Consider the following 17014-nt stretch of genomic DNA (forward strand, 5'->3'; position numbering starts at 1 on the left):
TCTATACCAGTACCATGCAGTTTTTATCACAATTGCTCTGTAGTAAAGCTTTAGGTCTGGCATGGTGATTCCGCCAGAAGTTCTTTTATCCTTGAGAAGAGTTTTTGCTATCCTAGGTTTTTTGTTATTCCAGATGAATTTGCAAATTGCTCCTTCCAATTCGTTGAAGAATTGAGTTGGAATTTTGATGGGGATTGCATTGAATCTGTAGATTGCTTTTGGCAAGATAGCCATTTTTACAATGTTGATCCTGCCAATCCATGAGCATGGGAGATCTTTCCATCTTCTGAGATCTTCCTTAATTTCTTTCTTCAGAGATTTGAAGTTTTTATCATACAGATCTTTCACTTCCTTAGTTAGAGTCACGCCAAGATATTTTATATTATTTGTGACTATTGAGAAGGGTGTTGTTTCCCTAATTTCTTTCTCAGCCTGTTTATTCTTTGTATAGAGAAAGGCCATTGACTTGTTTGAGTTTATTTTATATCCAGCTACTTCACCGAAGCTGTTTATCAGGTTTAGGAGTTCTCTGGTAGAATTTTTAGGGTCACTTATATGTACTATCATATCATCTGCAAAAAGTGATATTTTGACTTCCTCTTTTCCAATTTGTATCCTCTTGATCTCCTTTTGTTGTCGAATTGCTCTGGCTAATACTTCAAGTACTATGTTGAAAAGGTAGGGAGAAAGTGGGCAGCCTTGTCTAGTCCCTGATTTTAGTGGGATTGCTTCCAGCTTCTCTCCATTTACTTTGATGTTGGCTACTGGTTTGCTATAGATTGCTTTTATCATGTTTAGGTATGGGCCTTGAATTCCTGATCTTTCCAACACTTTTATCATGAATGGGTGTTGGATCTTGTCAAATGCTTTTTCTGCATCTAACGAGATGATCATGTGGTTTTTGTCTTTGAGTTTGTTTATATAATGGATTACATTGATGGATTTTCGTATATTAAACCATCCCTGCATCCCTGGAATAAAACCTACTTGGTCAGGATGGATGATTGCTTTAATGTGTTCTTGGATTCGGTTAGCGAGAATTTTATTAAGGATTTTTGCATCGATATTCATAAGAGAAATTGGTCTGAAGTTCTCTATCTTTGTTGGGTCTTTCTGTGGTTTAGGTATCAGAGTAATAGTGGCTTCATAAAATGAGTTGGGTAGAGTATCTTCTACTTCTATTTTGTGAAATAGTTTGTGCAGAACTGGAATTAGATCTTCTTTGAAGGTCTGATAGAACTCTGCACTAAACCCATCTGGTCCTGGGCTTTTTTTGGTTGGGAGACTATTAATAACTGCTTCTATTTCTTTAGGTGATATGGGACTGTTTAGATGGTCAACTTGATCCTGATTCAACTTTGGTACCTGGTATCTGTCCAGAAATTTGTCCATTTCGTCCAGGTTTTCCAGTTTTGTTGAGTATAGCCTTTTGTAGAAGGATCTGATGGTCTTTTAGATTTCTTCAGTATCTGTTGTTATGTCTCCCTTTTCATTTCTGATTTTGTTAATTAGGATTTTGTCCCTGTGCCCTTTAGTGAGTCTAGCTAAGGGTTTATCTATCTTGTTGATTTTCTCACAGAACCAACTCCTAGTTTGGTTAATTCTTTGAATAGTTCTTCTTGTTTCCACTTGGTTGATTTCACCCCTGAGTTTGATTATTTCCTGCCATCTACTCCTCTTTGGTGAATTTGCTTCCTTTTTTTCTAGAGCTTTTAGATGTGTTGTCAAGCTGCTAGTATGTGCTGTCTCCCGTTTCTTCTTGGAGGCACTCAGAGCTATGAGTTTTTCTCTTAGAAATGCTTTCATTGTGTCCCATAGGTTTGGGTACATTGTGGCTTCATTTTCATTAAACTCTAAAAATTCTTTAATTTCTTTCTTTATTCCTTCCTTGACCAAGGTATCATTGAGAAGAGTGTTATTCAGTTTCCACGTGAATGTTGGCTTTCCATTATTTATGTTGTTATTGAAGATCAGTCTTAGGCCATGGTGGTCTGATAGGATACATGGGACAATTTCAATATTTTTGTATCTATTGAGGCCTGTTTTGTGACCAATTATATGGTCAATTTTGGAGAAGGTCCCGTGAGGTGCTGAGAAGAAGGTATATCCTTTTGTTTTAGGACAAAATGTTCTGTAGATATCTGTCAGGTCCATTTGTTTCATAACTTCTGTTAGTTTCACTGTGTCCCTGTTTAGTTTCTGTTTCCACGATCTGTCCTTTGAAGAAAGTGGTGTGTTGAAGTCTCCCACTATTATTTTGTGAGGTGCAATGTATGCTTTGAGCTTTACTAAAGTGTCTCTAATGAATGTGGCTGCCCTTGCATTTGGTGCGTAGATATTCAGAATTGAGAGTTCCTCTTAGAGGATTTTACCTTTGATGAGTATGAAGTGTCCCTCCTTGTCTTTTTTGATAACTTTGGGTTGGAAGTCGATTTTATCCGATATTAAAATGGCTACTCCAGCTTGTTTCTTCAGTCCATTCGCTTGGAAAATTGTTTTCCAGCCTTTCACTCTGAGGTAGTGTCTGTCTTTTTCCCTGAGATGGGTTTCCTGTAAGCAGCAGAATGTTGGGTCCTGTTTGTGTAGCCAGTCTGTTAGTCTATGTCTTTTTATTGGGGAATTGAGTCCATTGATATTAAGAGATATTAAGGAAAAGTAATTGTTGCTTTCTGTTATTTTTGTTGTTAGAGTTGGGATTCTGTTCTTGTGGCTGTCTTCTTTTTGGTTTGTTGAATGATTACTTTCTTGGTTGTTCTAGGGCGTGATTTCCGTCCTTGTTTTGCTTCTTTTCTGTTATTATCCTTTGAAGGGCTGGATTCGTGGAAAGATATTGTGTGAATTTGTTTTTGTCGTGGAATACTTTGGTTTCTCCATCTATGGTAATTGAGAGTTTGGCCGGGTATAGTAGCCTGGGCTGGCATTTGTGTTCTCTTAGTGTCTGTATAACATCTGTCCAGGCTCTTCTGGCTTTCATAGTCTCTGGTGAAAAGTCTGGTGTAATTCTGATAGGCCTTCCTTTATATGTTACTTGACCTTTCTCCCTTACTGCTTTTAATATTCTATCTTTATTTAGTGCATTTGTTGTTCTGATTATTATGTGTCGGGAGGAATTTCTTTTCTGGTCCAGTCTATTTGGAGTTCTGTAGGCTTCTTGTATGATCATGGGCATCTCTTTTTTTATGTTTGGGAAGTTTTCTTCTATTATTTTGTTGAAGATATTAGCTGGCCCTTTAAGTTGAAAATCTTCATTCTCATCAATTCCTATTATCCGTAGGTTTGGTCTTCTCATTGTGTCCTGGATTACCTGGATGTTTTGAGTTAGGATCCTTTTGCATTTTGTATTTTCTTTGACTGTTGTGTCGATGTTCTCTATGGAATCTTCTGCACCTGAGATTCTCTCTTCCATTTCTTGTATTCTGTTGCTGATGCTCGCATCTATGGTTCCAGATCTCTTTCCTAGGGTTTCTATCTCCAGCGTTGCCTCGCTTTGGGTTTTCTTTATTGTGTCTACTTCCCCTTTTAGTTCTAGTATGGTTTTGTTCATTTCCATCACCTGTTTGGATGTGTTTTCCTGTTTTTCTTTAATGATTTCTACCTGTTTGGCTGTGTTTTCCTGCTTTTCTTTAAGGGCCTGTAACTCTTTAGCAGTGCTCTCCTGTAATTCTTTAAGTGACTTATGAAAGTCCTTCTTGATGTCCTCTATCATCATCATGAGAAATGTTTTTAAATCTGGGTCTAGATTTTCGGTTGTGTTGGGGTGCCCAGGACTAGGTGGGGTGGAAGTGCTGCGTTCTGATGATGGTGAGTGGTCTTGATTTCTGTTAGTAGGATTCTTACATTTGCCTTTCGCCATCTGGTAATCTCTGAACCTAGCTGTTTTAGTTGTCACTGTTAAGAGCTTTTTCTTCAGGTGACTCTGTTAGCCTCTATAAGCAGACCTGGAGGGTAGCACTCTCCTTAGTTTCAGTGGGCAGAGTATTCTCTGCAGGAAAGCTCTCTTCTTGCAGGGCAGGTACCCAGATATCTGGTGTTCGAACCAGACTCCTGGCAGAAGTTGTGTTCCACTCACTAGAGGTCTTAGGATCTCGTGTGGAATCCTGTGTGGGCCCTTGCGGGTGTCAGGCGACACCGCTGGCAAGGTAGCCCGGGGCTGCCCCAGATCAGGCCCGGGTAGCCTGCTTCCCTATGTACTGCAGTCTCAGGTTCCACGCGATTGGATTGGGGCAGGCACTGTGTTCCACTCACCAGAGGTCTTAGGATCCCGTGGGGAGTCCCGTGTGGGCCCTTGCGGGTGTTGGGCAAGACTCTGCTGGCAAGGTAGCCCGGGGCTCGAGTCGAGCAGAAGGGACTTGTGCCACAGATCAGGCCCGGGTAGCCTGCTTCCCTATGTACTGCAGTCTCAGGTTCCGCGCGATTGGATTGGGGCAGGCACTGTGTTCCACTCACCAGAGGTCTTAGGATCCCGTGGGGAGTCCCGTGTGGGCCCTTGCGGGTGTTGGGCAAGACTCTGCTGGCAAGGTATCGAGTCGAGCAGAAGGGACTTGTGCCCGGGAAAGGATCTTTACCTATCCTAAATCAGATAGGGGACTAATATCCAACATATATAAAGAACTCAAGAAGGTGGACTTCAGAAAATCAAATAACCCCATTAAAAAATGGGGCTCAGAACTGAACAAAGAATTCTCACCTGAGGAATACCGAACGGCAGAGAAACACCTGAAAAAATGTTCAACATCCTTAATCATCAGGGAAATGCAAATCAAAACAACCCTGAGATTCCACCTCACACCAGTCAGAATGGCTAAGATCAAAAATTCAGGTGACAGCAGATGCTGGCGTGGATGTGGAGAAAGAGGAACACTCCTCCATTGTTGGTGGGAGTGCAGGCTTGTGCAACCACTCTGGAAATCAGTCTGGCGGTTCCTCAGAAAATTGGACATAGTACTACCGGAGGATCCAGCAATACCTCTCCTGGGCATATATCCAGAAGATGCCCCAACTGGTAAGAAGGACACATGCTCCACTATGTTCATAGCAGCCTTATTTATAATAGCCAGAATTTGGAAAGAACCTAGATGCCCCTCAACAGAGGAATGGATACAGAAAATGTGGTACATCTACACAATGGAGTACTACTCAGCTATTAAAAAGAATGAATTTATGAAATTCCTAGCCAAATGGATGGACCTGGAGGGCATCATCCTGAGTAAGGTAACACATTGACAAAGAAACTCACACAATATGTACTCACTGATAAGTGGATATTAGCCCCAAACCTAGGATACCCAAGATATAAGATATAATTTGCTAAACACATGAAACTCAAGAAGAATGAAGACTGAAGTGTGGACACTATGCCCCTCCTTAGATTTGGGAACAAAACACCCATGGAAGGAGTTACAGAGACAAAGTTTAGAGCTGAGATGAAAGGATGGACCATGTAGAGACTGCCATATCCAGGGATCCACCCCATAATTAGCATCCAAACGCTGACACCATTGCATACAATAGCAAGATTTTATTGAAAGGACCCAGATGTAGCTGTCTCTTGTGAGACTATGCCGGGGCCTAGCAAACACAGAAGTGGATCTCACAGTCAGCTAATGGATGGATCATAGGGCTCCCAATGGAGGAGCTAGAGAAAGTAGCCAAGGAGCTAAAGGGATCTGCAACCCTATAGGTGGAACAACATTATGAACTAACCAGTACCCCAGAGCTCTTGACTCTAGCTGCATATATATCAAAAGATGGCCTAGTCGGCCATCACTGGAAAGAGAGGCCCATTGGACTTGCAAACTTTATATGCCCCAGTACAGGGGAACACCAGGGCCAAAAAGGGGGAGTGGGTGGGCAGGGGAGTGGGGGTGGGTGGATATGGGGGACTTTCGGTATAGCATTGGAAATGTAAATGAGCTAAATACCTAATAAAAAATGGAAAAAAAAAAAAAGAAAGACAGCAGAAGTTGTAACATCCACAGTTGAAGAGTTTCGGAAAGGCAACACAGTGCTAGAACATTCCTTTAATCTTTCCTGCCTTTCAATATATCATAACTTCAGTAACTGCTTCTTAATTTTGAGAAGAATCAAATATTTGCTTTTAATTTACAGATCAATGCATACGTCAGCTTTTTCTTAAGGGTACTTCATGTATATATGCAAAATAAGTTGAATGATAACCCAGTTTGTTGAGTTAAGTATGTGCAATGCACAGATAGGATGAAGTAGATCAAATGAGTGAAAACTAGTGCTTTTTAGCTACCAGTCATTTATCTATGTATCTGTGTATCTATGTATCCATGTATCTATGTATCTATGTATCTATGCATCTATCTATCTATCTATCTATCTATCTATCTATCTATCTATCTATCTATCTATCTATCTGTAATCATCTAATCATTTATCTATCCCTATCTCATGCTTTGCAAAGGCAAGCAATTATTATGAAAAAAATAGTCCAATCATACATATTTACTGACTTAAATAACAAAGTGGCGTGTGAATTAATTATGTCATTAAAAATAAGGGAAATCTGTCAAAATATCCAAGGCAATTTAAATCTTGAAAATTCTGTTATTTTTCTTTTTTTATTAATATTTTTTTTTTAGTTTACATTCTGATTACTGCCCTCCTCCCTCGTCTCCTCCCACTTACACTCTCACAAATCCCTCCCCCATTATCCTCTCCCCTTCTCCTAGAGAAGGGGAAACTCCCTTTGATTACAGCTCACCCTGAGACATCAAGTCTCAGAAGGACTAAGTGCATCCTCTCCCACTGAAGCCAACAAGTCAGTCCAGCTAGCTAAAGGGGATCGGATGACAGCAACAGAGTCAGAGACAGCCCCACTCCAACTGTTAGGGAACCTACATGAAGACTAAGCTGCACATCTGCTACAAATGTGTAGTGGCCATGGATCCAACTCATTCATGGTTTTCGGTTGGTGGTTTAATCTCTGTGAGCCCCACAGGCTCAGGTTAGTTAACTCTGTAGGTCTTCATGTGGTGTCATTGACCACTCTGCCTTGCTCAGTCCTCTCCCCACATCTTTCACAGAACTCCCAGAAATTTGTTCTGAGGGGTTTCACGCAGCAGCAATGGAAACAGAAGCAGAGACCCACAGCCAGACATTAGGTGGAGCTCAGGTTCAGGAAGTCCACTCTTTTTTTTTTTTTTTTCTGTCTGAAGAATGCTTTCTGGCAAGTCTCTAGTTGTTCTTAAACTCACAGTGTAGTTTAGGCCTACCTCTCTTCAGTAATAGGATTGCAGGCATGTGCCATCATACATGATATGTTTTAGTATTTTTAAATATGTGTCACTCAGATATTTTCCCAAAGAATGTGCAGTTCTTAGTTCCATCTCTGAGATATTATTTCAGTGGGCTTTGATGGCATTGAAGAGTTTACAGTTTTAACTAATCACCATGTGATTTTGACATAAGTGGAACATGAAATGCTATTTGAATGATTAATAGTGATGGTTCATTGACAAGAGTATGATTTCAGCTCTCCTGTCTGCAGAACTTACACACCTGGAAAAATTGCTTAACTTCTCCTGGGTTTCAGTTTCCTCATCTGAAGAATCTGTAACAACGATGGTAATAACAACAACAATGCCTCCAATGCTTTCTGGTGAATAAATAAGGTTCTATTTGGAAAGGGCCTAAATTCTGTATTTGGAGGATCATATTTTTAATATTAATTTTATCTAGATTTTAAATATTAGATTATTCTTTTTAAGTCTTTTCTTATTATTTTATGCATATGAATGTCTTTCTTGCATGTGAATCTATTGTACCACAAGTGTGTAATACCTGCGGAGGCCAGAAGAGAGTGTCATTTCACCTGTAACTGGAGTCTCATATAGTTCTGAGATGCCATGTGAGTCCTGGGAATTGAACATGGGTCATCTGGAAAAAATGGCCTCGGCTCTTAATTTGGAGCTTTTCCATCTAACTTCAGCTAATATAGCCTTGTAGACAGTCAGGAGTCAGCTCTACTGACCTTGGCAGAGATAATTAGTTTCTGTTGAATATGAAGTTTCCTAAAACTTAGCTTCTTAAACTGTGATCTGGAAACCTGTGGGAGGTCATCATGCAATGGAATTTGTGGGTTATAAAAATTTTTGGCAACAGTGAAAGTTTTCTGAACACGCAATGACTTAAAAGTTAAAGTAAAATATGTAATGACTCTGAGGAGTTCCTAGCAACACTAGCCCATGGCTTTGCTACAGCCTTGGCTCTGAGCATACAGAACATATTCTTTTTCAAATTTTATAGTAATTCTTTAATATGGTACTCATAGATTCATGATTTAAATTACATTTGTCTTTCATAAGGGTCACAATATACTTTGAGACCTTGTCTTACTATGTAGTTCATGTTAGCCTCAAACTTTTGATGATCTTTTTGCCTCTGTCTGTGAGTGCTATAGTAACTCCTAGGGACACTATGTTGGGTTTTAATGTGATAGCTTTTGAAAGTTTGTCTGAGACATTAGAGATGGCTCAGTTGGAAAGTTATTTGCTATGCAAGTCCAGGACCTGAGTTCTATTCCCTAGAACGGAACTTCAAATGATAATGTAAAATAGGTATAGCTTTGATAAAAGTAGAGGATTAAAGAAACAGGTAGATTCCTGGGCAGCCAGCTCTGGCAATCAGTAAAGTTTGGGTCCAAAGAAAAAGGAGGAAATGGAAAGAGGGTGACAAAAAAGGGAGAAATACAGAAAAGGGGAAGGAGAGAATGAAAGAATGAAGTAGAGAATTGAGAGAGGGAAGGGGAAGGGAGAGGGAGAAGGGACAGGGTAGAGGGGAAGGGAGAGAGGGAGAGGGAGGGGGGAGGGAAGGGAGGGAGAGAGAGAGAGAGAGAGAGAGAGAGAGAGAGAGAGAGAGAGAGAGACTGTTTTAGAGACTATGGTAGAAAAAGAAAGATATGGGAGATAAAGAAAGATAACTTATTTTGAATTTGGCCACCACAGGACCTACATGCAATTTACATACATGTACAACAAAAACAACAACAACGACAACAACAACAACAACAACAACAACACACACACACACACACACAAAGAAGAAAGGAAATAGAGCTGGATATTTAGCTGAGCTGGTAGGGTACATGTCTAGCATGCATAAACCTGAGTGTGTCCTGGTGTTCTGTCTTCAACTGGGCATGGTAGAATATTCTTGTAATCTGAACACAGAATGTACTCTTTATGCTGTAGTCATCAGTGACCCCTGTAATGGTTGATGATTGCCAAGTTGACAGCATCTAGAATCAATGAGCAGACACAATACTAGGCATGGCCACAAAGGAATTTCCAGATTTCCTCACTGGAAGTGAGAAAACCCAGCCTAAAAATGGATGGAAGCATTCCTTGGCCTTGTCCAGGGTGACAGCCAATGAGAAGGTAGGGAAAGCCCTGGCATTTGCCTTCCTCTGCTTGCTAAGACAGATGTAGTGTGCCTGGCCAGCTGTCTTACACTACTGCTCCCATAATTTTGGCATCAAGAAAAATTGTACCTTCAAATTATTAACCAAAATCAATGCTTTCTTCCTTAGCTTTTGTGAGGCCTTTGCCATGGTGATGAGAGAAGTTATTAATAGAAGCCCTCAGCTTTAACTCCAGAATAATGATGACACACAAATTATTAACAGAATATTACATGCTATGAACTGTAGCGTTTCTCCCATGTATTGAGAACTTTTTTGCTATTACAGAAAGATAATGGTTTAATCACAGAAAAGAAAGACTAACAATTTCCTAGTGTCATTCCTCAGAATGCATCAGTAAAGGATTGTATGCCTATTTCATAGACCTATATAGCAAAGTTGCATGACACTTTCCCAGGCAAAGAGAGGTCCTGAGTGGGAACTCTTTAAGAAGTACTGGCCCAGAACAGTACTCAGCATGCGGCACTTGTTCATCTGATGCTTGTTGATTATTGCACTGTACGAATGCGTTACTGTACCAGGCTAGCAATGCAGGACTTGTATCCTATAACAGCAGCAAGGTTCTGTCATTTGGGCTAAAAAATTATAAACTCTATTATGTCATCAATTAAACAACAGATGCAGGTTTTAAAGGGAAGTATTCATTTCTCCTAACTAACCATGAACTTAGCAAACATTGATCAACATTTCCCCATTCCCTTCCTTCCTTTCTACTCTCCTTCAGCCTCTGCATAATACCATTCTGCTCTTCATTTCTGTGAGATGAATTGCTTTAGATTTCATATAAGAGTATGATGATGCATTGTATATATTTCTGTCTGTCCTGTCTCATTCTTTAGTTTTGCCTTTGCTGCAGATGACAGTGTGTCATCATTTTTTATTGCTGGATGGCACTCCATTTCTTTAACCAGTCTTCAGCTGATGCACCTATAGAGTGTTTCCATTCCTTGACTGCTCTGATTGTGCTGTACGCAGTATGGGCAATTCTGTCACACAGCACTGAGATTTCCACTCAAGCACTGTATTTTCTTGTCCTATACCATGATACACTCAAGTCTTGTCCCTCCAGGACAGCTGACTTTACCTATAGCTAAAGGCTGAGACTGGTTACTGTGTTTGAAATCCTATTTCTCTGGAGAGCTATAAGCTCAAGAATGACCTGAACTCAGTGCAAGCCAGTGGGACTTCTGAGCTTCTAGGAAATGTTACTTTTCTTAAATGATGGCTGAAGCAGAGGTGGTCTTTTCTCTTAAGGCGTTGGACCTTGAATCACTGTAGTCAGTTGACCCTTACCTAAGGATGATGCAAACTCTACTACTGAGTCACTCAGTTTTGAGGCTTGCTCTATCTCTGCACTTCCTGTTATGTGAGAAAATAAATCTCTGTGTATTAAGGTCTCTGTAATTGGGACAGAGTCTCAAATAGGTCATTTTGCAAACTATGTTACAATAGTGGTTCTCAATAAAGGGTCTAAAACTCCTGTGATAAAGAGGGTGTTCTGAGGTTATTCAAGGGTCTGAAAGGTCTGTGTGAGCATTGAGTATCATTTTTAACAACTTATGAATTACATAGTCCTATAAAATTATTATTTTATTTTGTTTTTCTATGCTTTAAAATGTTTTTTAAAATTTATTATTTGGGCATTTTGTACATTTTGATCACATTCTCTCTTCTCCCCCAATTTCTCCCACATCCTCCTCCCTATCTACCTACCCAACTACATGTTCTTTCTCTCTATTAAAAATAACTGTATTTTGTTAACCAAATAATTGACTGAGATTTTTGTTTGCTTGTGTGATTGATTTTTTTTTCTATTTTGAGTCAGGATCTTTCTTTGTAACCCAAGCATGCAATTCACTGCAAAGAAAAATTGGCCCAGAACTTGTGGGCTTCCTCCCCTCAAGCCCCTGAGTCATTGGGTTGCACCTCTATGCCTGGCCTCTTTTGTAATTATATGAAAGTAGCATATTCTAAAAACACAAAAATTAATGAAGCCACTGATATTTAGTCTTGAGGAACAAAGTTTTTGATTCATAAAAAGATCACAATGTATCATCTGGTAGTCTCCAATTCCTATACAATAGAGTTTGGGAAAGATACCCAAGTTCATAGTACTATATGCACTGTAATAAAGTCAGAAGATCCATCATTGCTTTGCCATGGTGAGTGAGCAGTGACATATGAGAAATACAAAGGTTTTTGTAAATAAAAAGAGGTGTGGCCCACAAAGACCTAAAGAAGATGCTGCTGGATGATATATTTGTTTGCTGTTCTTCTCCCCCCTCACATTGGTTATCCACAGCAATTTTCCAGGCAGGAACTTGAAGAATCTCCCCTCTTTCACTTGTCACTTTCACACCTTCTCTCTGTGTACTATTACATAAGGATGAAAATGCCACCTCCCGAATTCTTGAACACCTTTGATACATATTGAGTGTATGGAACGGATTGTAACTCATTATCTCTGTCTCACTATAAATCAAAGGCTCAGTCAAATTACCACATTCTTCATCCACAGCCTTACACTTAGAATTGATATTTGACTTGCATAAGAGAAAGATTCATGTGTGTGTTCCACAGAAATTTCCAGCAGATCTAGGAAAGATAAACAACAAAAATATAAATTAATCACCAGGAATTTAAATTGCAAAATGGAATACAGTAAATCATGACACTAAGCCCTAATAGACACAGGCTGGGGGAGGTGAATCATTCAAACTCTCCATATGTGTTTATCTTGGAATAGCCATGCAGGAAGAAGAAGAAAGATCCCAGTTCCCACGGAGTAAAATTAGGGCAGATCTGATCCATGTTTTAGGAATGTATTACCTTATGAAGACACAGCTAAAGTAAGCGTGGTTATGAAACCCAAGAGAAATATATATATATATATATTAATATATTTACATATATTTACTCATTTCTATATAGGCACTTAAAAGTGACATATGTGATCTTGTTTAATATCTAGAACTTCTGCAGTCATAGACTAACTAACATCAGTATTACCAATTAGACTGAACCTCATGAATTCCTTATAAGACTGGGACTTGGTGGGGCAGTCAAACTTTCCAATATGAGTAAAGAAACTAAATCTGAGAAAATCATATGACTTATTGTCTTATGTGAGGATGCAGAATTGTCAGGATATTAGTTGAGATTATTTTTTTCTTGTTTTGTTCTCCTTTTATACTGTATATGTGAATATTGTATATGTGCATTGCAGAAATGCATTTGAGTAGAAATCAGAGAAGGATATTGAGTGCCCTTCCATGTCATTGTTGAGATTATCCTATTGAGAAAGTCTCTACTGAACAAGAAGCCACATAGACGGTCATCCTTCTCCAGAAAGTCTGTCTCTGTCCTTCACAGTGCTGGTATTACAGGTACATGTAGCTATGTTACAGAAAATTTTAATCCCAAACTGGAGTTTCTACCCCACCTTTGACCATTTAGTTCCCAAATAAAAATACACATAAAATCTTTATATTTTTACTAAGCCTTAATCAGCACAAAAACTGGGCAAATATCTACCTTCTATGCTATTATGTCTATTTCCCAGCTATTAATCCCATTATATAATATGCCATGTTTCATCTGGGCTGCTCTTACCCCCAGTCAGACAACTCACATGGCCATCAACCCACATAAGCGTTATTTTAAGATTGTTACCCACAGCAACTTCTTCCTCCATTCGCCTTCTTCTCCCCGTGGTTTCCCTCTGATCTCCAGCCCAGGAATCCTAACCCCACCTATGGCTGTTCTGCCCAACCATTGGCTGTTGGCATCGTTATCACCAATCAGAAATAGCTTGGGGACAGGGTCACACAGCGCCATTTGGGTCTATGGGGAATCTCTCCTCTCTGTGGCAACCAGGTTTTGAGGAACCAGTATTAGCATCAGTCTATAACCTAATCAGAATCAGGTCAACCCACTACTTAGCTATAAAAAGCTCTGTATTTAGAGGCTGAAATTTTAACTCAAACCCTTATGCTTATGCAATAAGCACTTTTATCTATTGAGTCAATCTGCTATGGTTTTTCTTGTTTGTTTTTTGTTTTTGTTTTTGTTTTTGTTTTTGTTTTTGTTTTTGTTTTGGACAGGGTTTCTCTGTATAGCCCTAGCTGACCTGGAACTCACTTTGTAGACCAGGCTGGCCTCAAACTCAGAAATCCGCCTGCCCCTGCCTCCCGAGTGCTGGGATTAAAGGCGTGCACCACCACTCCCGGCCTACTGTGCTTTTGGATTGGGATTTCTAACTGAAATTTTGGGCTCAGATTCCTGGCTATGAAATTCTCTGGGAACCAAAAGTCTCATTGTTCCCAGGCATCTTAAAATGGCCTAGTTCAACCCATATTTGATTCAAGAATTAATACTACACCTGATTATTTGGCTTATAAATTCATTATGCCCTGTAGAAAATAAAAAGAAAACACAAAAATTGTATCCAGAGACATCTGTCAAATCTCCTCAGTATCCAAAAAGAAACAAAGTCAACACGCACATTCATCATCATGAAATCCTGTTTTGCTTTGTCATATTTAGGAAATAATCAAGTCTCACACTTGCTAATTAGATAAAATATAAAACATGCACAAGAAAAGTTTCACATACCTTCTGGGTAGAAATAAAAATGTCATGGGTACATACAGGTGTATACACCTCCAATTTGACAATGATTAACAGTATCTTTGGCAGATCTTTTGTTCTTTCTGGGCATCAATTTTAATACCATGCTAAATAATGAAGGTAGAAAAAGATGACGCTTTAGGGCCTCCGTACTCAAAGGCTAAGAATATGGATAGAGCTGAGGATGCTGCCAAACAAAGGTAAAATGTGAGTACTCTTGGAAGGTTCAATGCCCCTTTGTGATTTTTTTTATGTGAAATATTATGAGAGTTTGGTAGAATTCTATTGAGTGGTGTTGACTGAGTTACTCTAGAGCATATTTAGATATTGAGCTGGCTAAGTCAAAAGTAATTTTCAAACCCAGACCAGTCTTAAAAAATCATTTTATCAAGATAAACCTATTAACAGAATCTTCAGATTTCAGGCCAGAACTACCCAGGGATTTTACCTGTCACTTCATTCAGGTGTTGTTCTCCTTCCACTCACTACATAATATTACTTAAATCTAGTGGCTCATAGACTGTGGGCTGATTGTGACTGTGTGGTTCACTGACTAGACAACTGTTCTAGCATATAGGTTAATGTAGACAATGGGGCAGTGAGTAAGGGTGAAGAGGTTGGTGATGTCTTAGCCCCAGGCAACTGCACAGTGTTTAATCTGCATACACTTTAACAGAGATGGATGAGACTCTGTATGGTTTCCTAATCCCTTAAGTAACTTACATGAATTTGTGGGGAAGCAATTGTAAATCTTTTATGATTTAAAAAAATAAATAAAGGTGGTCTGGTTATAGTTTTACCACTGTCTTACTCTTTTAAACCCAAACTAGCCATTGATGTGTCAACAATCATTCTCTACAGAGTGGAACTTGGGATATATATGTTATCGGTTGGGTAGAACACAGAGAAAGATTCTGTAGATGATGTGTCACATCATGGGACTAATTCTAGGCAGGACCTTTTAATGTCTGGGAGATTGCTAGAATGTGGAAGTCTATCTACCTACTGCAATGGGGAAGTGGTGGGCAGGGACTCTATTATAGATGATGCAATTAGGTTTTCCAAGTCAGCCAACACATATATATATAAATGGAAGATACGGTTAAAGACAAGTGCTAGTTTCCTTATGTACTTGACAAGTTAAAAATGCCCATGTTTTAGTTTAACAGTTCAAGGATCAAATATACTATTTGTTAGCATGGAAACTTTATCTTTCTAAGCTCCAGTTCAAATAGCTACAAAATGAAAGCAATAATTTTTTATACAAAATTTCCATGAGGAAACACATGCAACAAACTTAGCAGTTTCTCAGGAACAAGAACTTGTGCTGCTGTTGTTAGCCTAGGAGCATTAGTGTCATTTGGCATTAAATCTGGGGCAATGACTCCTCATGGAGGAAGGTAAACATAGTCAGAAACTACTGAAACCTTCCTTAGATATCCAGTCAAGTTTACAATGTTGAATTCTACCAGCAAAACAAGTAGGCTTGATCTAGCATTCTTGGACAGGGTTCTATACCATGAGGATAAACAAAGAAAACAATTTAGTCTTGGACTTAAAGCGGATGGATTTTACTTGAGTGGATAAAACACTGGTAAAGTAGAAATCAAGTTCATTACATTGACCCCAAATAAATAACAAGAAACAGAGGAAGAATGGAGGAGTCTTGGAATTCTGGGGCACTTCATGGAGATAGATATAAATCAGGACTCCCTAAACCTCAACAGCTCCATATTGAATGACCAGGGTGGGGTCTGTTAAAAAGTCATTGAGTACTCTTTGAACACTACAAAGTGATGAACTTAACATGAGATAACGTTCCTTTTTGTAGAATGAAGACTCAACTTCACCCTGAGAAAATGAGCCCTGGTAATATTGGCCCGTGGTCTCATCTAGTTATATGCAAAGAAATGCCTGTGGAGAAAAGAAATCACAGAAACTGAAAGAACTTTGACTTATTTATTTTTTACTTATTTATTTATTTATTTGTTAGATCTCTATTGTATATCTAAAGAAAAGACAGCACTGTACCAATATATGTCAGAAGTTTTAATCAAATGATCTAAAAAAAATTGTAAATAATAGAGTCCCAAGATGTGGTCTATCTTGGTTCCCTAGAGGGCCGGTTTCTTTCCTAGTTCTTAGCATTTGTTGTCTGGCATTATTTGTTTACTTTCCTAAATCCCAATAGAAATAGAAATCTTTCTTCCTGTTTGGCCAGGATCATCGTTTTAACATTTCATTAAGATTATCTGAAGAAGGCAGCTTTTGCAGTGTTTCCTCAACATTTCTGACTTAATGGCAGTGTTCACGATGGCAATGAGGGCCAACATTATTATTTTTTTCTTTTACATTTCATAAAGATTATCTGGAGAAATGCAGTTTTTACAACATTTACTCAACATTTCTGATTTAGTGGGTTGGGGGGCAGTGTATATGATTTCATGTACCACAGAAAAAGGAGATGAACATTATTCCTGGTGATGTGTGGTAGTTCAAGAGCCCAAATCCTGGAAATTTAGGAACCCTGAAATTTAATTCTGGGCACAGATAGCTACAGGGAGAGATTCCCTAATTGTTTGAAGACAAAAGCTAATCTCTGGGCAAAGAGATAAAGGTGGGTTTTCCAGGTCCCAGGAGGAAGAGGAGGAGACAAAATTGAGAAAAGGCCTTTTTGGCCAGGCTGTGGTGTGGAGAAGTCAGACACCATGTAGGGCTGGGGGCTATTAGATCTGCCACCAGATAAATTCTAATATAGAATAGCTGATGAGTTTAGGACAGTAGATTCTGAGCACCGCTGTTGTGTCATCTGGCTGATTTTAAAATATTAGGATTGTCTGGTGTTTTCCATTTGTGTTGATTCAGGTGGGCAAGACCATGAAGCAGTCATTGGCGGTAGGCGGAGCCTACCACCTGGGAGGTCAGTCCTTGAGAGTG

Source organism: Mus musculus, chromosome 18 (assembly GCF_000001635.26).
Source record: "Mus musculus strain C57BL/6J chromosome 18, GRCm38.p6 C57BL/6J".
NCBI lineage: Eukaryota > Metazoa > Chordata > Mammalia > Rodentia > Muridae > Mus > Mus musculus.